The sequence below is a fragment of the Anser cygnoides genome, chromosome 3, assembly GCF_040182565.1.
Source record: "Anser cygnoides isolate HZ-2024a breed goose chromosome 3, Taihu_goose_T2T_genome, whole genome shotgun sequence".
NCBI classification, from domain to species: domain Eukaryota; kingdom Metazoa; phylum Chordata; class Aves; order Anseriformes; family Anatidae; genus Anser; species Anser cygnoides.
Window position 1 is genome coordinate 14979726 of NC_089875.1, and position 17571 is coordinate 14997296.

The following is a 17571-nucleotide window of genomic DNA, read 5'->3' on the forward strand; positions in this document are numbered from 1 at the left end:
ATTTGCAGACACAGCGCTTAGGTCCCACGACACCACAAATCATTTGGAGTTCACTGGGCTAAGTCAGCTTGCACTGAGCGAAGACTTGTCCTGTGTAATCTTCAACATCCTTCTTGAAGATTAGATCTTTCCTGGAGAAGCAAACTGTGAATTCAGGGAGCCATCAATATGCCCATTTATTGAGCTTCTAGTTCAACTGAAGGTTAATGCTCAAGAACATGCGAAGTAGCTGAATACACTGAATGAGTTTTGAATCAGGGCCCAGCTTCAGGAGAGGGAGACCAGAAACAAGCCTCCATACCACTCATTTAATTCCATCATTATTTCTTTCTTTCTCCCCCCAGCATATTTCCCTTCATCCGCAGGGGGAAAGTCCCTCCAGGAGGCCATTGCTAATAAAGAAAAAGGCATATTCCTTGCAATTCTGATTGATTAGCATTAACAACTCATTGCATGCCACACAGTAATCCACCCTCACACATAATTAACAATGTCCAGTTTAATAACGTCAGGAATGCAGGCTCTCTTTCCCCCACCCCAAAGGATTTGGGCTGTAAAAGGGTCCAGCATTTCAAGGTCACCCCTGCAATCTCTTCCACAGAAGAGAGGAGGCTGAGGGAGAGGCCCATGTGAAAAAGGAAACGCGAGGTACCTCTAAACGCCCCTGTTCTGCTCCCCTCCTGCCTCCATCCTGGTGATCGGACGGGGTCTGGGGACGCCCCCACCTCTGATCCCTGCTGTTCCCCCTTCCCTGCCTGGATCTAACCAGCTCCGTCTGGTGCGCTGACTCACTGCTGGGGTGAGCCAAGTTGCAGCCTGCGGCAAGCGGGAGCGGTTCCACTGAGCATGGGAGTAATTGCCTCTGCAGCCCTGTCTCTGACCCCGATCCCACATGAAAGCCACTTTCTCCAAAACCCTCTCACCCGTGCTCAAGAGAACCACCAGCCAGCCGACCCCCACAACAAGCCGTCCTCTGCTGCGAAGTCTTCACCGCTGGATTTCAGTGGTGACAGCATCCTGCCACTCTAGGAGTCATTCAGTCATCAAACAGTTGACATTAGAGATTCTGGAAATTAAAAAAGGAAAACAAACAGAAGTAAATCAATAGCTGGTCTCAGTATCGTGAGGAGTTCTGGACCACGTGGACATTTGGGAACGAAGCCCTAAGATGAGGGTGGTTGGCTAGCTGCTGTTTTCATGAGACAATCCTTGGCTCATGGAGCTCCCAGTGCAAGCAAATGGAGAGAAACAGAAGAAAGAAGTGAGACGATTTGCCCGGGGCTTTCAGGCAACCATTGGCAGGGCTGAGACCTGGGATCTGTCAAATCCCAGCCTCGTGCATTTTGTACTACACAGCGCTGCCACCAGCCTCCATACGGCCTCGGTGAGGTAAGGCGATCTGGCCTCCATTTCCTAGATGAGAGGATCCTGGTCAGAGCAATACATAAGGCTGCAAGGCCTGGGAGCTGTTCTGATTCACGCCAGTTTGGAGATAGAAAGTACTGTGATGTACTTTAAAAAGTAGTGAAAAAGATGGTTATCAAGGTTATTGTTCAAATCTAACCCTTGTTACAGCCAGGAAAAGCTGCTAAGCCACTGAAATGAACAGCACCTACCACAAGATCCATGCTTTGTACGTAGGGATACAGCATTTATAGTGGACAAAAACAGAAGAGGTGAGGGTGTGTACAGAACCACGCTTGTATTTCATCACCTTTACTCATAGACTTCTCTCTGAGACCAATAGGACCAGACCAGTCCTATAAAACTTCGCAGACATCTCACATTTGCTTGCAAGCACACATACCTGATACAAGCTGGAAAGTCCCGTTCTCCTTCCTTTTCCTAAAAACATGCTGGCCAACCTACCTTAATCCTGTTTATTAACCTTGGGTACAAATCCCACCCTTCCTCTGGCTGCGTGGCCAGGGAGCACTCTTCTGAACTCCACTGCTCAAGTTCTCACTGAGTCAAAGACGGTCATTCCCCTTTCCCTGTAGCTCAGCCTAACTCAGAAGGACCCTGCACCTCCCCAGTTGGATTCAGGCTGAGCTAGCCCACCTGGCAGTCCCAACGTGGTTGTTATTTCTTCAGGTCTGCAAACCCAGGGGGAAGATCATGACATGAAGCAAAGCCATGGATCTACAGCACAATGTCTTGGACACGAGACATAAAACGTGCGGCTGTTCTGGGAAGCAGCCACACTTTGACTTAGGGTGTGAAGTGAGGAAACGCAGAAGCGTTTTTCAACAAGAGATCTTTGCAACACAACGGTACTAACGCCAAGTACAGAGGAGCCAAGATGAACCAGGCAAAGAATGGGAGGTAATTGAGGAAGATGCCAAATTCTGAAAAGGGATCCGGGGTCAATCGTGAGAGGATCATCCCATTGCTTGCAAACCCCCACAACCACAGTCCCACCACAGCTATGCCAAGGCCAATGTTTTCCGAGTCTCTCCCTGACATTCTTGGGAAAACAAAGGAACAGAAGGCCCACATGATCACCCTGTGGCAGAAGTCCAGGCAGAGGGATGCGATGACCATCGCAAGTAAATAACTCAGTCAGTGCAGATACCAGAGGACAAAAGTTATCTCCATTGCGAGAACCCACTGCCTGCTTAATCCAAGGCCCTTGCTTATAAAAAAAGGGGTGTCTTCTCCATCGCTACCATCCACGCTTAAATAGTAATGGTGTGCATGTGTAATACACACACTGCCAAAGGCAGATGCCTGGCCTGGAAGCTCTCCAGGCCCCAACAGGTAACATCCAGCTGGTGACTGAGACAGAAGTGAGGAAGGAAGCAGAGCCAATTCCTCTTCAGCTGAGGAGTTTTTTCCTTCAGGGCTACACCTCAGAAGCACAGACGTGGAAGATGCTGTTTAACAACCCCCACCCTGACATTTCCAGCCTCATTTCCCCTATAGCCACAGTGCTCTGGGGGCTACCAGGAGACATAAAAGTGAGGGACCCATCTGCTCTTCCCAAGCTTCATCCCTATCTGGCCTGAAACATCTTCCAGCCCCAAGATCAACACTGTTCCTGTGTTCCTATTTAACTCCATCCACTTCAGCTACCACAGGGGTCCCAGGATGCATGCCATGGCAGAGTCCCTTCTTTCCAAACCTATACCTCTGTACATTACCCTGAGGACTTTTACTGGAAGGGAGGGTGGGAATAGATTTCAAACCCCTTTACTCTACTTTTTTTTCTTTCCTGCTACAAGTCCAATTGTCTGCCAGTTTTTCCTCAGGTTTCTCAGACTTCAGAAGACTGAGAACAATCTTCCTACCTATTGATGCCAATCAAAGGACAATGGAAGGACCCTGGAATGTAAAAATCATTGCGTTACATCTTGTTTAGCACAAGACAGAAAGCTGTGGCTTCACCTTCCTCTGTTACTTTCTGCTTTTCTGAGGGGTAGAGGGCCTGCTCACCAGGTGGCACTTGGTCTCCTCATCAGTGGCAACCCACAGCTGGGATCCTCCTGATTTTGCAATGTCAAGGTTACTCCCCACCGGCTGTCCCCAGCACAAAGCCAGCACCCACCTCCAAAAGCCCAGAACATCCAATACCTGTCAGCAAGGCTACTGGTTAGGACTCATTTCTTAGCCCAGGACACACTGCAAAAAAAAAAAAAATACATGGGCTACCTCTGAGCTTCCTGAACTGAAAAGGGGCAGAATACATAGCAGAGGGGGGTGCACAGGACAGGTGGAAGGAAGGGTGGTGGAGACATCATGAAGAATGTGGCAATGTGTTAGGTATATGTGTACTATGTAGGACAGGAAGACGTCTCCTAACCTTAGGAAAGAGAGTGATAACCTTCCTTCCTTTTGCACAACACAAAACTTGCAAAACCTGGGGCTTAAAAAAACAATCCAGACAAGTAACGGGGACATAAATATAACTTTTCCCAGCATTATACTCTCTGCAGTGAACTTGGCAGCATGTCACGGCATTTGTTATGCCCAAATGTTGAGAAAGTTTCTAACTATACCAAATGACAGAACTTTGCTCTCTCTGTTGATTCTCACAAGTTTATTGGCAAGAATATTTACAGTACGAGCCAATTGCAAGCAGATATTACCTAAAAAAAGCCAAAATACAGATTTTCTGCAGGCCCTTACACTGCAAACCTGGTTTTGAAAGGGTAAGAAATGCCAGACTCCTCATGGAGAACAAGTATCCCACAGGAGATGTTTCTCAGATAAGAGTATTCCAGCAAGCTGCTCCCAGACGAATCCCATGACTAGGCAAATAAAAAAAAAAAATAATAAAATAAAATAACGTAACATAAAATAACACAAAATAACACAAAATAAAAAACACTGAAAAGGCCCACAGTCACCTTGCAACAACACCCCAGCTGGGCAGGGAGAAGGAAGGAGAAGTGAGCTCTGAAAATATCAGATCTGTCAGAAACCCCTTCTCTCAGATCTAACGTGATCAGAACAGATCACTGCTCACAGATCTGGGCTCTGATGGTCAAACTGCCGCACACTTTGGAGTTTGAGGAGAAGCTGAGAAAGCCTGTAGAGAAAAATAAAAATTAGGATATTTCATTTGTTCTGCTACTGAAGGTGCCTCTTGCTCCAGCAAGCATGTGAACTCCCACCAGCCCCACTCTACGCTCAAGCTTTGTGCAAAGTCCTTGCTTAGGAATTTGAAGCAGCAGTTCAGAAAGGAGTGTTTAATAAGAGAGCTGCCAGTTGCTCTGGAGACCAGCCGTGCCACAGCACCTTCAAAGATCTGGCCATGCCACCTCTAAGTTTCTACGTCTCCTACTGCCTGCTCAAGTGCTTCTAATCACAATTTGCCACCATTTAAGCAGCTTCCTCCATAATGTGCACACACACCACTTACTGAAGGCTGGCAAACACAGATAAGCGAGTCTGTGCTATGAGGCATGACTTGAGGTGTAGCTCCAAGGAATGCCTCTCCCCAGACTCCTCTCCCCAGCTATTTCACTCGTACTTTTATTTATTTGTTAGGCAGATGCTGGAGGAGCTGGGATAGCTCAGCCTACCTTAGGGCCTGCCACGGCCTCACTCAGTGGCAGGATGTAGGGCCTGTTTCCAGGAGTTCCTGTGTGATCTCCACCAAAGTGCCCTACAATATAAAGCTGTAGATTTTATCGTGGAATGGTATAGGTTTTGGAAGAGATTTTGGAGGTCAGCTCCCTGCTCAAAGCAGACCCAGCTCGATCAGGTTACTCAGGGTCTTGTCCCATCTATGGCTGTTAAACCTTGGGGGCACCTCTCTCTCTCGGTTTACAGTGGGAATAAAGCTACCTCTGGCAGCCTGTGGTGTACCTTGCTTAATGAATGGGTAGGCCTTTGACTTACACGTATACACCACCCAGCCCATCCAGGGCCATTTGAGGCTAATAATACTGGGAAAGGCCTGAGCAGAAGAGCTTCACTGCTAGTCATCCACACGGCCTCAAGGTCCTCAACAGCCATGGGTCTACTACAGGACGACAGATACAGACACTCAAGCTCTGAAGACAAGGACTCTGACAAATAAGCTCTAGCAAGCCTGCATGGCGCTAAAGACATTTAGTTCTGTCTCATGCATGATGCTCACAGCTGCAGATCTTATTCTGAGTATATTTAACCTTAACAAAATAAGGAAAGACTGGAAAAGATCTGGAAAAGAAAAATCACACCAGAACTAGTATCTTTGGCTCATCTTAAACATTTTAAGGTCATGGTCTAAAAACATCATTTTGCCTGTGGATGTCTGTATGTGCAGTTACCTTAAAGATATACAACAACAGAACCATTTTCCAGAAAACAAAGTTTCTGCATATAGTGGTGTAAATAAATACAAACAAGTTTTTTAAAATACTTCTCATTGAAGTAGAAAAAAGATATATATATTATATTTGTCATGACACAGAAAGGGATGAGAGCTTGGTTTCAGAAAAGCTGAAAAGAATAATTTTTGAACCATTTCTAATTGGAAATGGAAGATTTTTTTTTAAGCACAGCAGCTTAGCAGTTGGCCATGCTGACGTCTACCTTACCCGGCATTTGTCTGAGCCAGGCGGTTTCAACTGAGAGCTGCTGGAAGGTACTGACAGAAGTCACAGAAAGCCTGGTGGCACCACATCCTCCCAGGAGGAAATAGTCCTAAATGGAGCTTGACTGCTTGCAGATGCTGAGAGGCAGCAGTCAGCAAGTTGCAGAGTTCAATACTGGGTGGAAGCGCTACCTCCCACCCCTGGTTTCTTCCCTAAATGCAGACACATGGGCAGCAATCTGCCTCCCACAGTCTCGGAGAGAAACCATACCCTTTCCAAAACAGACCATTTTAGAGCAGGACAGTGGTCTCTGGACGAGAGCTGGTAGCTGTACTGGCTTCAAAGAAACTATGTCGTGTGCAGATGGGCTATGCAGAGATAACTAACTTCACATCATCTTCTCTTTCTTTTGTTCCTACACTCACTGCAGTCATACGTACCTCAGGGTCTTCTTCAGATGGGCTGTCAGCCTTGGAAGGTGCTACACGCTGGTTCCTCACCTTCCCTGGGCCCGGACTTCCCCAGTTCTCCTGCCATGAGCTTCCTGTGTAGGTCATACTCATTCCACTGCTGTTCCTTGGGACTCCAACAAGCAGTGCTTTGCAGACCCTTTATTTTCATTCTGCAAATAGGAAATACAGTTCCCCATATGAAATTGGAAATCAGTTAGGAGGGTCAGAAATGAGACCTCTTCTGCAAGACAATGGGCAGGGTTAAGCCCTGGGACACAGCAGGGTTTCTGTTCTCATTACAGGCTGCTAAGGTGACCGTGGCTTGGGCGTAAAATACCTATGCTGGAAGAACTAGGCTCAGGTTAGCTGTGGTGACTGGGCCATGCCAAATTCAGTCAGCTCCCAGGAGCAAGATCATAGGCTTGCAGCAAGTGTGTTTACACCGGCATCTTCCGAATTTCAGAAAGCACCATGCTTTGGGCCAAGCCAGCATCTCAGCTTGAAATGGTCTTTTAGCTCCAGGAATGGTGTGCAAGAACAACCTGGACTATCAGCTGCAACACGGATAAAGATTTACAGTCATTTTTCCCACGTCATGCAAGTAGGGGATCAGAGAGAGAAGGATCTCCTTGTTTTTCATCCTCCAACTTCTCACACCATCCGACAGCTTTATCAGCAGTACGGCCCCCTACAGACCTTCAGGGACACTTCTGCTTGGAGAACTCAACCTCCATCTCCATGCATTTCTGCAACATGCGTGTCTTTCACCAGAAATTCAGTCATCTCTGGGGAAAAAAAAAAAAAGTCAATAACTTCCCCAGTCACGAGAAGATGAGCTCAAATATGACTTTGAGTGGTGGCGCTGCACTCAGAAACATCACGTGCTCAGCCGATAAAAGTCAATATCCAGGTGCACCTCCACCTACTGCTCAAGGTGGAATTTTCCAGCACCAGCTCAAAACAAAGCTGGAAAGTGACAGACGGGATGAAGAAGCCAAAATAAGGAAAGGAAGAAAACATCAAACCCAAGGTGAACATCAAACCAAATGCAAGTCTCTAGACAGAAACATTAAAGCCAAAAGGGTAAGAAGCACGAAACAGAAGAGATTCAGGATGGCATTAGGTGACCCTGCTTGGCACAGGGGTTGGACCAGATGATCTCCAGAGGTTCCTTCCAACGTCAACCATTCTGTGATCCTGCAAAATTCTCAGCTCAGAACTCAATTCCCAACCCAGAGTTGGGAAACAAAACAAGAGACAAAGTGAGACTGAAGCAATGCTAAAAAGTTGAAAAAGAGGCGCTCTCAAAAAAAAAAAAAATAAAGATTTTATTTCACAGAAATACTGACTTTTGATAAAAATCACTATTGTCTAACCAAAAAGAGACTGAACTCTGATTCTGAAATCATACGTGCCCTCCTGCCAGCAGTCAGGCCCCAAAAAGTGAGATATTGATACATTTCCAAATGGCAGTCTAAAGCAAGCTAAGGCTGTTTATCTGCCGTCTGGATTTTAAAGCTGTGAACTAAGTTTTCCATTGTGTTTGGTTTTGATTTCAACATCCTATCTGGAACATTCAGCTCATGTTCTCATGTTTTTCTAAGCAACCACAAGGTTTAGAGATTTACTTTTTTTAAATGAGAAAATGGAGATTCTTATGCAATATCTTCCTTCCAGCAGCTGGGAATTCAAGAAAAAAAAAATATATACAACATCCTGAGACTGCTGACAAGACCATAATGCTTAGTAACCACTACAATGTGCCATTAAAAAAAATTGCTGTCCGTTTCCCTTCCACAGACAACTCTCTTATTTTTATCATTCATTCTCTCTGCCAAAGAGTTTGCTGCAGTCTTTACTGAAGCAGTGTACCGAAATGAACTATCTGTAACTTCTTAAAAGAATTTCCATGAAAGCCTGACTTGGATGGCTCGAAAAGCAAATATCACTGATACTGCACCTGTCACAGAAAAACAAACAACATCTGTGCTTGGATGTGATCGAGACATTGTTTTATGGAGAAGCAGTGCTCCCAAGACCATCACAAATCCACATGGTGCCTGCGAGTGCCAGATTTTATGTTCACATCTTGAAGTCAGCTCAAACAAGTGGAAAATCACAAGTAGACACAGAGCCCCCTTAATGATTTCAACTGCTTAGAAGAGTCCTGTGCTGTGTTTGTTCTGGCAAGCACGTGAAATATCTAAGCCTCATGAAAATGCAAGTGTTGGACCGTGTAAATAAACGAGGACACAAGCTCTCCCACTCTAGAAGAGCCCTGGCTCTTTTTTGCATGTGGACATTCACACACAAATGCACTAGCATACGCCGATCTTGCTATATGTATGCCCCCAGGTGCACCCTAACTTTTGAAACACTTCCCCAGACCAATGCCAGGATTATAACTGCAGGTGCCTTGCTATTTCAAAGTACCTTTTCAGGGCAGAAAGCCCTCCAGGATGCGTATCTCTACGCAGGGTTTTAGTGCTGTGATGCTGTTGTGTTGCAGTTTTGTTGCAGCAGCAGGATTCCTCCAGGCTAAGAAGCCATTCTGACATTGTGGTGATCACCCAAGATACACGTTCTTTAGATATGTTTTTGGTGAAAAAAAAAATCTGGAGAGCAACAATGCTTCATGAAAACCTACTTCACCTTAAAGTGGTACTTGTTTAGCTCGTGGCTACTGCAGCATTAGAGCCAATTCTCATCTATGCTAAAGATCCTTCATGCCAAAAACAGGACGCTTCACGTGGCGCCAGAGTAATTCACACCCCATCTAAAATCCCAGCACGCTGGCGTGAGAATCAGGCTCCGCACCCGGACCAAGGAGCTCAGCAGGAAGGAGAGGGCTCTGCTGATGAGATCTCCAGCTCCAAGCCGGCTGTTCTGTTCTCCTGGTTTGCTTCTCAGTGAGATAAAGCTCACAGCATATGTCAGACAGCACAGGCAGAGCTTCTGGCTTGCCTTGACAATTCTGCCTAGCCCCGCACTCCCAAGAACGAACCCGCAACCCCAGGGCCTCTTGTAGGCTACCTGGAGCTGCTATAGTCTCTTGTTGCAAACAAGGGCATACATGACTGATCGGTACTTAGGACTGCCACAAGCTTCTCTTTCTAGCTTGGGGCGATCTTGTTTGATGCAGTGTTTCTGTCCAGTTCAATCAGAGCTGGTCATGACCAGAGAAAGGATAATGTTGCAGAACAGTCTTGTCTCCCCAGGCTGAGATAATGTTTCTGGACCACTACCTCCAGCCAGGGTCAGAAGGAATCCACATTGGCCTGAAAAGTGCCGGAGCTGTGTCCTTGGCTTCCTGGGGTAAAATTGCTCTCCTGGTAACTGTGTGGATTGTGAAGGACCTCCTTCTCCTCTTCCCTAGCACTATGTTCCCAACAGACAACATGCACAACCTTTGTGGGCTCACCATGAGAAAGGTCCTCGGCCCGAGAAGAGAGGATTTGCCAGGCAGGTCACTGGGGGTGTGTTTCCACCTCCTTTCCTTTCTTCCTGTGCCACAGAAGCTTTTGCTGCGGAATTCCTTTGCCCTGACAGACCAGCTGAAACACAGGTGGAAGTTACACCATTATTGATGGATGCTGCTTTTTAGGTACCTCCAAGAAAGGACATTCATTTCTTTCCCAAATAACCTAGTCCACTGGCTTGCTCTTCTCACCTTTGGAAACATCCGTCTAACCCCAAATGTCCCTTTCTGTGATCTCAGACCAATAGAGCTTGTCTTCAACTAGCATGAGCACAAAGAACACGTTAATTTTCTGCAGCTGACCCTCACATAAGTTTGGAGATTGCTATGAACTCTTAAGTGCTTTCATCCTTAAAATAAGCAGCATTCCAACTCCCTGCATATTCCCTTGTAGATCAAGCTTTCTAAACTAACATGAGCTTTTACCTGTACCTACAGTCCCTGTTTCCCCTATCCTGTGACTGCAGGTCAGTGCTCAGCACAGTGGAAGCTGCAGGCAGCCTATCTCCCAAGACAACCTGCAGGACTCTGCGCAAGTAGCAAGACGAGCAGTGAAAAACAACCCTACGTCTCCACCAGACCCCTTTCAGAGCAGAATAAATTGCCATAAAAACTCCTGGAAGACTGAGCTCTTGCACAGTGAGCTGCTCCAGGTGATGGCTCTGCACCATCTTCTCCAGGAAAGAGCACTGGCTTTAAACAGCATTCCCTCTTGGCCACCACTACAGCCAAATGTGGCCCTCACTCATATGCAGCTAACAAAGCGAGTTGGGGAAGGGGCTGCTCTTTGGGACACGGTTGCACAGCTAACACCCAATGGGCCGAGGCTCTAGAGGTAAAGGCTTCTTTAAATATCAGACAGAGGCTGCTTTTTTCGAGGTATGGACTTTAGGAACTGCTGGCAGATAGCTCTAAAGCAGGAGACGAGAGACTAGATCTGATGATATTTGGGTGTTTTGGCCTCTAGTGACTTACGTTCCCCAAGTTCCAAAATTCCTTTGGGATTTCTGTCAGGTATGGGACATCACAGATAAGGGCTGTCTAAGGAAGGATGGAGTAGATTGAGTGAATTGAGAGCAGTTGGAAGGATGGGCCCTTCAATCAGGAGCAGGCAGTTGAGACTTTGTTTCCAGATTCATCTCCCCCAGAACGCCATGGGGAGGCCATGAAGGGAAGACCTGCTCCTAGCCTGACATCTCACAGGCTCCAGGGCTTCCTCAGGCTCTCGGCACAGGTAAGGGGCAAGGCAGACAGGTGCAGAAGGAAGGCAAGACATCACAGCAGCCCCCAAAGAAGAGAGCACGGTCATTTTCCAACCTCCCTGTAGCATCTGGGCTGCTCAGTCAGGAACATTTTTCAGTTTCGCAATGTAAGTCATTCACCAAACTAAACCAATTACCCATCTTTTCCTCCAATGGCAGAAAACTTGTCACCTCAGCAAAGCAGAAATGGGGCGGGGGGCAATACATGTTTGTTAAAAGAGCCAGGAAAGAGTGAGAACAGGAGCCAGGCACTGGTAGGGAGGAGAAAATATGGAAAAAGCCAGAATTGGATTGTCCTGGGGAGTTAATGCTTCAACCCAGTAATTAAACAGGAAAAGCGTTATCACCAGTGATTACAAACTCAAATTAGTACAAACTTAAACCTACTGTATGTGCCAACAGCTCTGAGAAGCACAGGTCACAGGTGCAAGCAGAAGTGCCACGTTCCTCTGTAGTGCTGTGTTCTTCTGTAGGACTGCGTACAGTGAGGGTGTGCTGCAGGCAATGCCTTTCAAGTCTGGCTATCCCATCAGCAAGACTGTGCAAAACCACCAGAGAGAAAAACTGCACTGCTGCCACCAGATTTCCACCTGCCCGCTGTGTTTTTGCTGATCAGCCAGTCTCAACATTCCCAACCTAAATATTCCCCCTTCCACAAGAAGCCTGCAATGAAGGGGCAAAATTCATCCAAGCTCTATGATAATAATAATAACAGCAATAATAGAAAGAGCCATAATAATAAGGCAGAGCAAAGACAAAGTCCAGCCCTTGCTATACGTGCTGGGATGTGGTGGAGACCGTTTTCCCATGTTGGTCAGCATTTCTTCACCCTTGGACTGGTGTGAAGGATGGGAGCTCTCTGGTGGCAACATGTGAATTTGCAAAGGTGATTTTTCAGTGGCCCCACTGCTTTTCCCTGCTCATGTGAAAGGCACAAGAGCAGAGCTGAAAAACAGTCCTGTGCTGCCCTCTCTTAAAGGAGATCCAACCAGAGCACCTCTCACCAGAGAGGAGCCAAATGAAAGACGGGACAAGATGCTTTTTAGTGCAGGGAAAATTGTTGGAACAACCGGAAAGGTTGTTCCAACGGAGGCACTATGTCAAGATGTTCCTGCTCTGCACATTGGAGGCTGGTAGACTGCTTAGCAGATCTTCTGCTGCTGGCTCATTGCCTTCATCCATCCTTCCCCAGGGATCTGCTGTCAGGAAGAGGACACGAGGCTACATGGACCTTCGATCCGACCTCGGGCAGCTCTGATGGACGTGGAGCTGTCACACCTCAAGTCCTAGCAGAGCCTGTCCTTAGATAACTCCCTCTGCAGCTCCGTAACACTCCTTCTCAGTCTGAGAAAACGTAACGGGGTCAACCAGGAGCTGGTCAAATTTGTTAGCTTAAGCCTCTCTGCGAGAGGTGGTCCCAGCAGCTGGGGAGAAACAAGCGCACCAGGCAGGTAGGGAAAACCACAGAAAGGAGTTAAAGCCACGGGAGAGAAGCTGGACTAGAACAAAAAAAGAATGCTGGCAACTACCAGGCTGTGTCTGGCTGAGAAAGTCAGGACTGCTCTCCTACAGCTGTGAGGGCGAATTACTTTCGTGCCACAAGATGGTGCCGTGTCTTCACGGGAGTGGCCAGCCAGGCCCTGTGCCCTCTGCTCTCCTGCTCCGGCAGTGTCTGACGGGCCCTGTCCTCCCCAGCAGCCCTCTGAGGGCAGCTGGAACATCTCCACCCTGACCGGGCTGTGTGGGATCTGAGTCTGGGACCGAAAGGCTAAACCGGGAGAGGAAAGTCAACCGAGAGCCCGGCTGGAGGTGCAGCCGGGGAGGGGTGAAGTGCTGTCTGTCAGGAGAAAGACTTTTGTGACAGGGAGAGCACGATCCAAGAATTGTGTTTTGGTTATGTTCAGCCCTTACGAGCCTGGGGAAGCAGCAGGGCCCTGAGGAAGGATATCAGGGGAGCCTGCATGAGGGAGAAGTTGTTCTGGCAGGCCAGATTTAGCCCACACACCATCGGCTGGCTGCCTGGGCTTCCTGGCCTCCCTTGGCAATGCAGCCGCAGCCATGCCCCATGCCAGCACCCACGTATAGCTGTCGTGACTGGTTGTCTGAAACCGGGCCGCTCTGGCAGTGCTGGGGCTCAGAAAGACACTCGCAGGACCCTGCTTGTCAGTGGAAGCTTCCCCACAGGCACTTCTTTGTACAGGAGCAGCCACAACAGGAATGTATAGCTCGCCATGGCCCAGCTGGCAGCCCAGCTGGCTAGCAGAGCAATGGCTACCAAGCCCCTCTTGACCCCATTCCCGATCTACACATACAGACCACATCCTGCTGGCCGACCGTGCCCACAACACAGACAGAGGTCAGGGATACAGTCAGAGCTTCCCACCCCCAGACTGCTGTATCCACTGTGTGCCTGCACACTTGAGGAAACACAGCCAGACCCTCATCTCTCCTAGCATCCATCCCTGTGATAGCCACCCACCCATCACCTCGCACAGCCCACGTGGCAGAAGTGGTAGGAATGTCGTCTCTATGTGCCTGAGGCAGGTTCACAAGGAAAGTAACACACATTTTAAGACTGTCCAATGTATTGGAAGCCGAAAAAAAAAAAAAAAAAAAAAAAAGGCAAGCACAACCTGCGGGCAGATTTGTCCTGCTGCCCATGCGGGTTGTGGGCTTACCTCTCCAGACCTGCCTCTCGTAACCATCCTGAATTCTCAGAGCAGCATCCCATGCCCTCCACATACAACAACACATTCTCGGAAATCATATTCAGTGCTAGAACGCTGGTTTTGGACAGTTTTGAAGGGAGTTTGGGAGCTTTCATTGCCCTCTAGCAAACCTCCTCATAGGCCTTCCCAGCTATCAGGCTGCTGTTGATGAACACCGTCATGCTGACTAATATGGTCTCATTGCTTCCTTTTTCGTTACCCCATACATTTCTTATCTTATGGTTAGATAGTAAGCAGATTAGGGCGGGGACTTTCCAGTCGATGCCTGTACAGCACCTTGCACGATTGGTGATACGTGTGGTAGGGCTAATTCACATGCCACCCAATCTTACCCTCAGAAACCCTCCTTAAAATTAACTGCTAATTTTAACCACCTCAGCAACAAGAGCCAACCTCCCTCCATTCCCAGACAGGTTCAACAAGTGGCCTCAACCCCAACAAACACAAACAGGCCTGGAGTTTCCAAGTCAGAAGAAACAGCCATCCTGCAGAAGCAACAGAGCGCCACAAGATTTTGTCATTATTCTGAGGCAGCCAAGTGCAAACCCTATCATGAAGAACAACCTGCTACAAAAACCTTCTGCCTGGGTCACATTGTGAGAGTAGCAGGGGTTAATTTAGTCAGGAAGAAAAAAAAAATATATTAATGGCATTGCAGATAGATGTCAGCAGCAACCACCTCCACACCTGGAGCAAAGCCCACATAAGCCACAAATGCTTATTCTCTAAGAAATTCTTACAGCCATGCTGCCTTCGACAAACATGATCATCTTACATGCTCAGAGAAGAAATGGCCTAAAGGTTAGGGTGTTACCCCATAAAAGGCAGCAAAGAGTGCATCAGCCCTACCACAGATTTCCTGCCTGGGGCTGGGTGTCACGCAGCCTCCCACAGCTCAGCCCTGCCCCTCTATAAAAGAGGTTGCAGACACAGCCCGGTGTCACAGCAAAAGCTCAGGAGCACAACCACGCTGGCATGGCAAAGCATTTAGATAATGCAGCCAGAGAGAGTGCTTAAACCTTTACCCACAGGTTCGGAGCAGTCCAAGGCCTCAGTGTGCTCAACACGCCCTTCCCTTCTCAGACTGAGGGGGATTTAAGACACAATTCATGCATATGCACGGAAGCCAACACATCATTTTAAGTTTTGCTTGTTGCCTATTTTGATGGTTATTTGAGAGTTGAGCAGTGGTTAGTTCTTAGGCTGATTCTGGGGCAGGATGCATTTCATTCTCATCATATGGAGGACTTGGTGCAGGCAGTCTAGTGGCAACAACAGAAAAAATAAAATAAAATAAAATGAACAAGTCAGGTAGGAGACATCGAGCTGAGTGGTACAGTTGATACAACAGAAGGAAGAGATGCCATTCAAAAGGACCTGGACGGGCTGGAGAAGTGGGCCCATGTGAACCGAATGAGGTTCAACAAGTCCAAGTGCAAGGTGCTGCACCTGGGTCAGGGCAATCCCAGACAGGAGGACAGACTGGGAGAAGAAATCACTGAGAGCAGCCCTGCAGAGAGAGACTTGGGGGTTCTGGTGAACAAAAAGCTCGACAGGAGCCAGCAGTACGCGCTTGCAGCCCAGAAGGCCAACTGCATCCTAGGCTGCATCACCAGAGGTGTGACCAGCAGGTCGAGGGAGGTGATTGTGCCCCTCTGCTCTGCCCTCGTGAGGCCCCACCTGGAGCCCTGCGTCCAGGTTTGGGGCCCACAGCACAAGAAGGATGTGGACCTGTTAGAGCAAGTCCAGAGGAGGGCCACAAAGATGATCAGAGGGCTGGAGCACCTCTCCTGTGAAGGAAGGCTGAGGGAGCTGGGGATGTTCAGCCCAGAGAAGATAAGGCTCCAGGGAGACCTCATTGCAGCCTTTCAGTACTTAAAGGGGTCGTATAAAAAGGACAGAGAAGGACTCTTTACCTGGATGGATAATGATAGGACAAGGGGGAATGGTCTTAAACTAAAAGAGGATAGATTTAGATTGGAAATTAGGAGGAAATTCTTCACTCAGAGGGTAGTGAGGCACTGGAACAGGTTGCCAAGAGCAGTTGTGGATGCCCCATCCCTGGAGGTGTTCAAGGACAGGCTGAATGGGGCCTTGGCCAACCTGATCTAGTGGGTGGCATCCCTGTCAATGTCAGGGGGCGTGGAGTTTGATGATCTTTAAGGTCCTTTCCAACCCAAGCCATTCTATGATTCATTCTATGAGAGTAGCTTGACGACATTCTTGCATTTTTAAATTAACATGGGGCTGTTCCATTCCTGAGCTGCCTTTTTGTTTTATTCCCTCCTTCATCTTTCTAGTGATGAAAACGCCACCAGGTGGTAATGAAGCATCTGGATGCCTTCCCCATCACGCTTGATCCAGAATGGTTCTGATGAGGTTGGTAAAACTAGCCAGGATTTATAGCAGTAAGCAAGGTCAGATTCTTCTCCAGTTGTTCACAGGCTGCAGAGTTTTTACCATTTGGGAATTAAGAGGACTGCAACCTGCAGCAACTGTGGAAGCTGAGAGCAAATTAAAATAATATGAGTTCTGACATTCAATCTTTAGCAACTTAGGACAGCCTTTTCATTACTGCAAAAATAGCATGTATTTATAAGCAGCATCCAGCTTCGATATCCATTAAAAAATCTCAAATCACATTTCAGTAACAAGGTTAACACTTCACAAATGAGAAACTAAGGCAAAGAGGTAAAACAGCTGGCCCAACCTCACCCCAGAGGCCAGAGCAGGGGTTTGGGCCAGACTCCAGGCTCTTGGCTCCTGTGCACTGCCTGCTGTGCTGCACCATATCTTCAGAAAAGGGACAGAGCATCTTTAGCCTCACCCCCTCCCCTGATATTTCCCTGTAAATTTTGATGCCAGCGTATCTACTAAGCTGAACGTTTCAGCAGCGCACAGCAATGGGTTTCTCATTGCTTTGTTTCTGCCAGTGAAACAGCAATGACTGCAAGGTTTACAGAGACTTTCTGTTCCTGTCTAAAATTATCTTTGCTGAGCCTTGCGATGCCAAGAGCACAGAGCCAATATTCCATAAACCCCGAGAAATATGGACTACTGAATTTCAGGCACACAGAGCAAGTTAGGTTACAGCAGCATCCATCAGTCATGAGCACCCACCACGCCGTGCACAAGGGGACCGCTTGTTTCTTTGCTACATGACAGCACACAAAGTCGGGGCCTGATCCTGCCACCCGGGTGCTCCACAGTTGCGGGGGGGGGGAGGGGGTTGTCCAAACGAAGAGGAGTCTCAGCAATCCCTGCTTGAAACGCAGCGAACTGGGAGAACGGGGCAAAAGTGTATGAAAAGGCAGCAGGTGGGTACAGACAGATGGGCGAAACGTGGGGCTAAAAGGGAGACAACAGCAATTAGCATAAGCAGCAGCAGCCTCAGCTCACCAGCTGCTTTGCCAATTGTCTGCCTCCTTGAGTTCCAGCAGCAAAGCAGCAATTTGCCTAAAAGAGCACAGTCAGTAGCCAAAACTGCCCCTCAGAACTGAAAGTATTGGGGGGAAAAAAAATGATTTCTATGGTACAAAAGCAAGGCTTGCAGGGCTGTCATGTAGGAGTTTGCCTAAGTAAGGCATGGAACAGGCGGCTCAAAACAGCTACCAAATACTTGAG

At 47.8% G+C, this 17571-nt stretch overlaps 1 long non-coding RNA gene across 1 annotated transcript; it reads right to left on the reverse strand.

Annotated features, from left to right (window-relative positions):
* Window positions 1–2979: 2979 nt before the first annotated feature.
* Window positions 2980–8525, reverse strand: LOC125184670 (uncharacterized). Its single transcript, XR_010830067.1, has 3 exons — window positions 6467–8525; window positions 4350–4531; window positions 2980–4250 (listed from the first exon to the last, which is right to left on the reverse strand). It is a non-coding gene; the product is annotated as an uncharacterized lncRNA (long non-coding RNA).
* Window positions 8526–17571: the final 9046 nt, after the last annotated feature.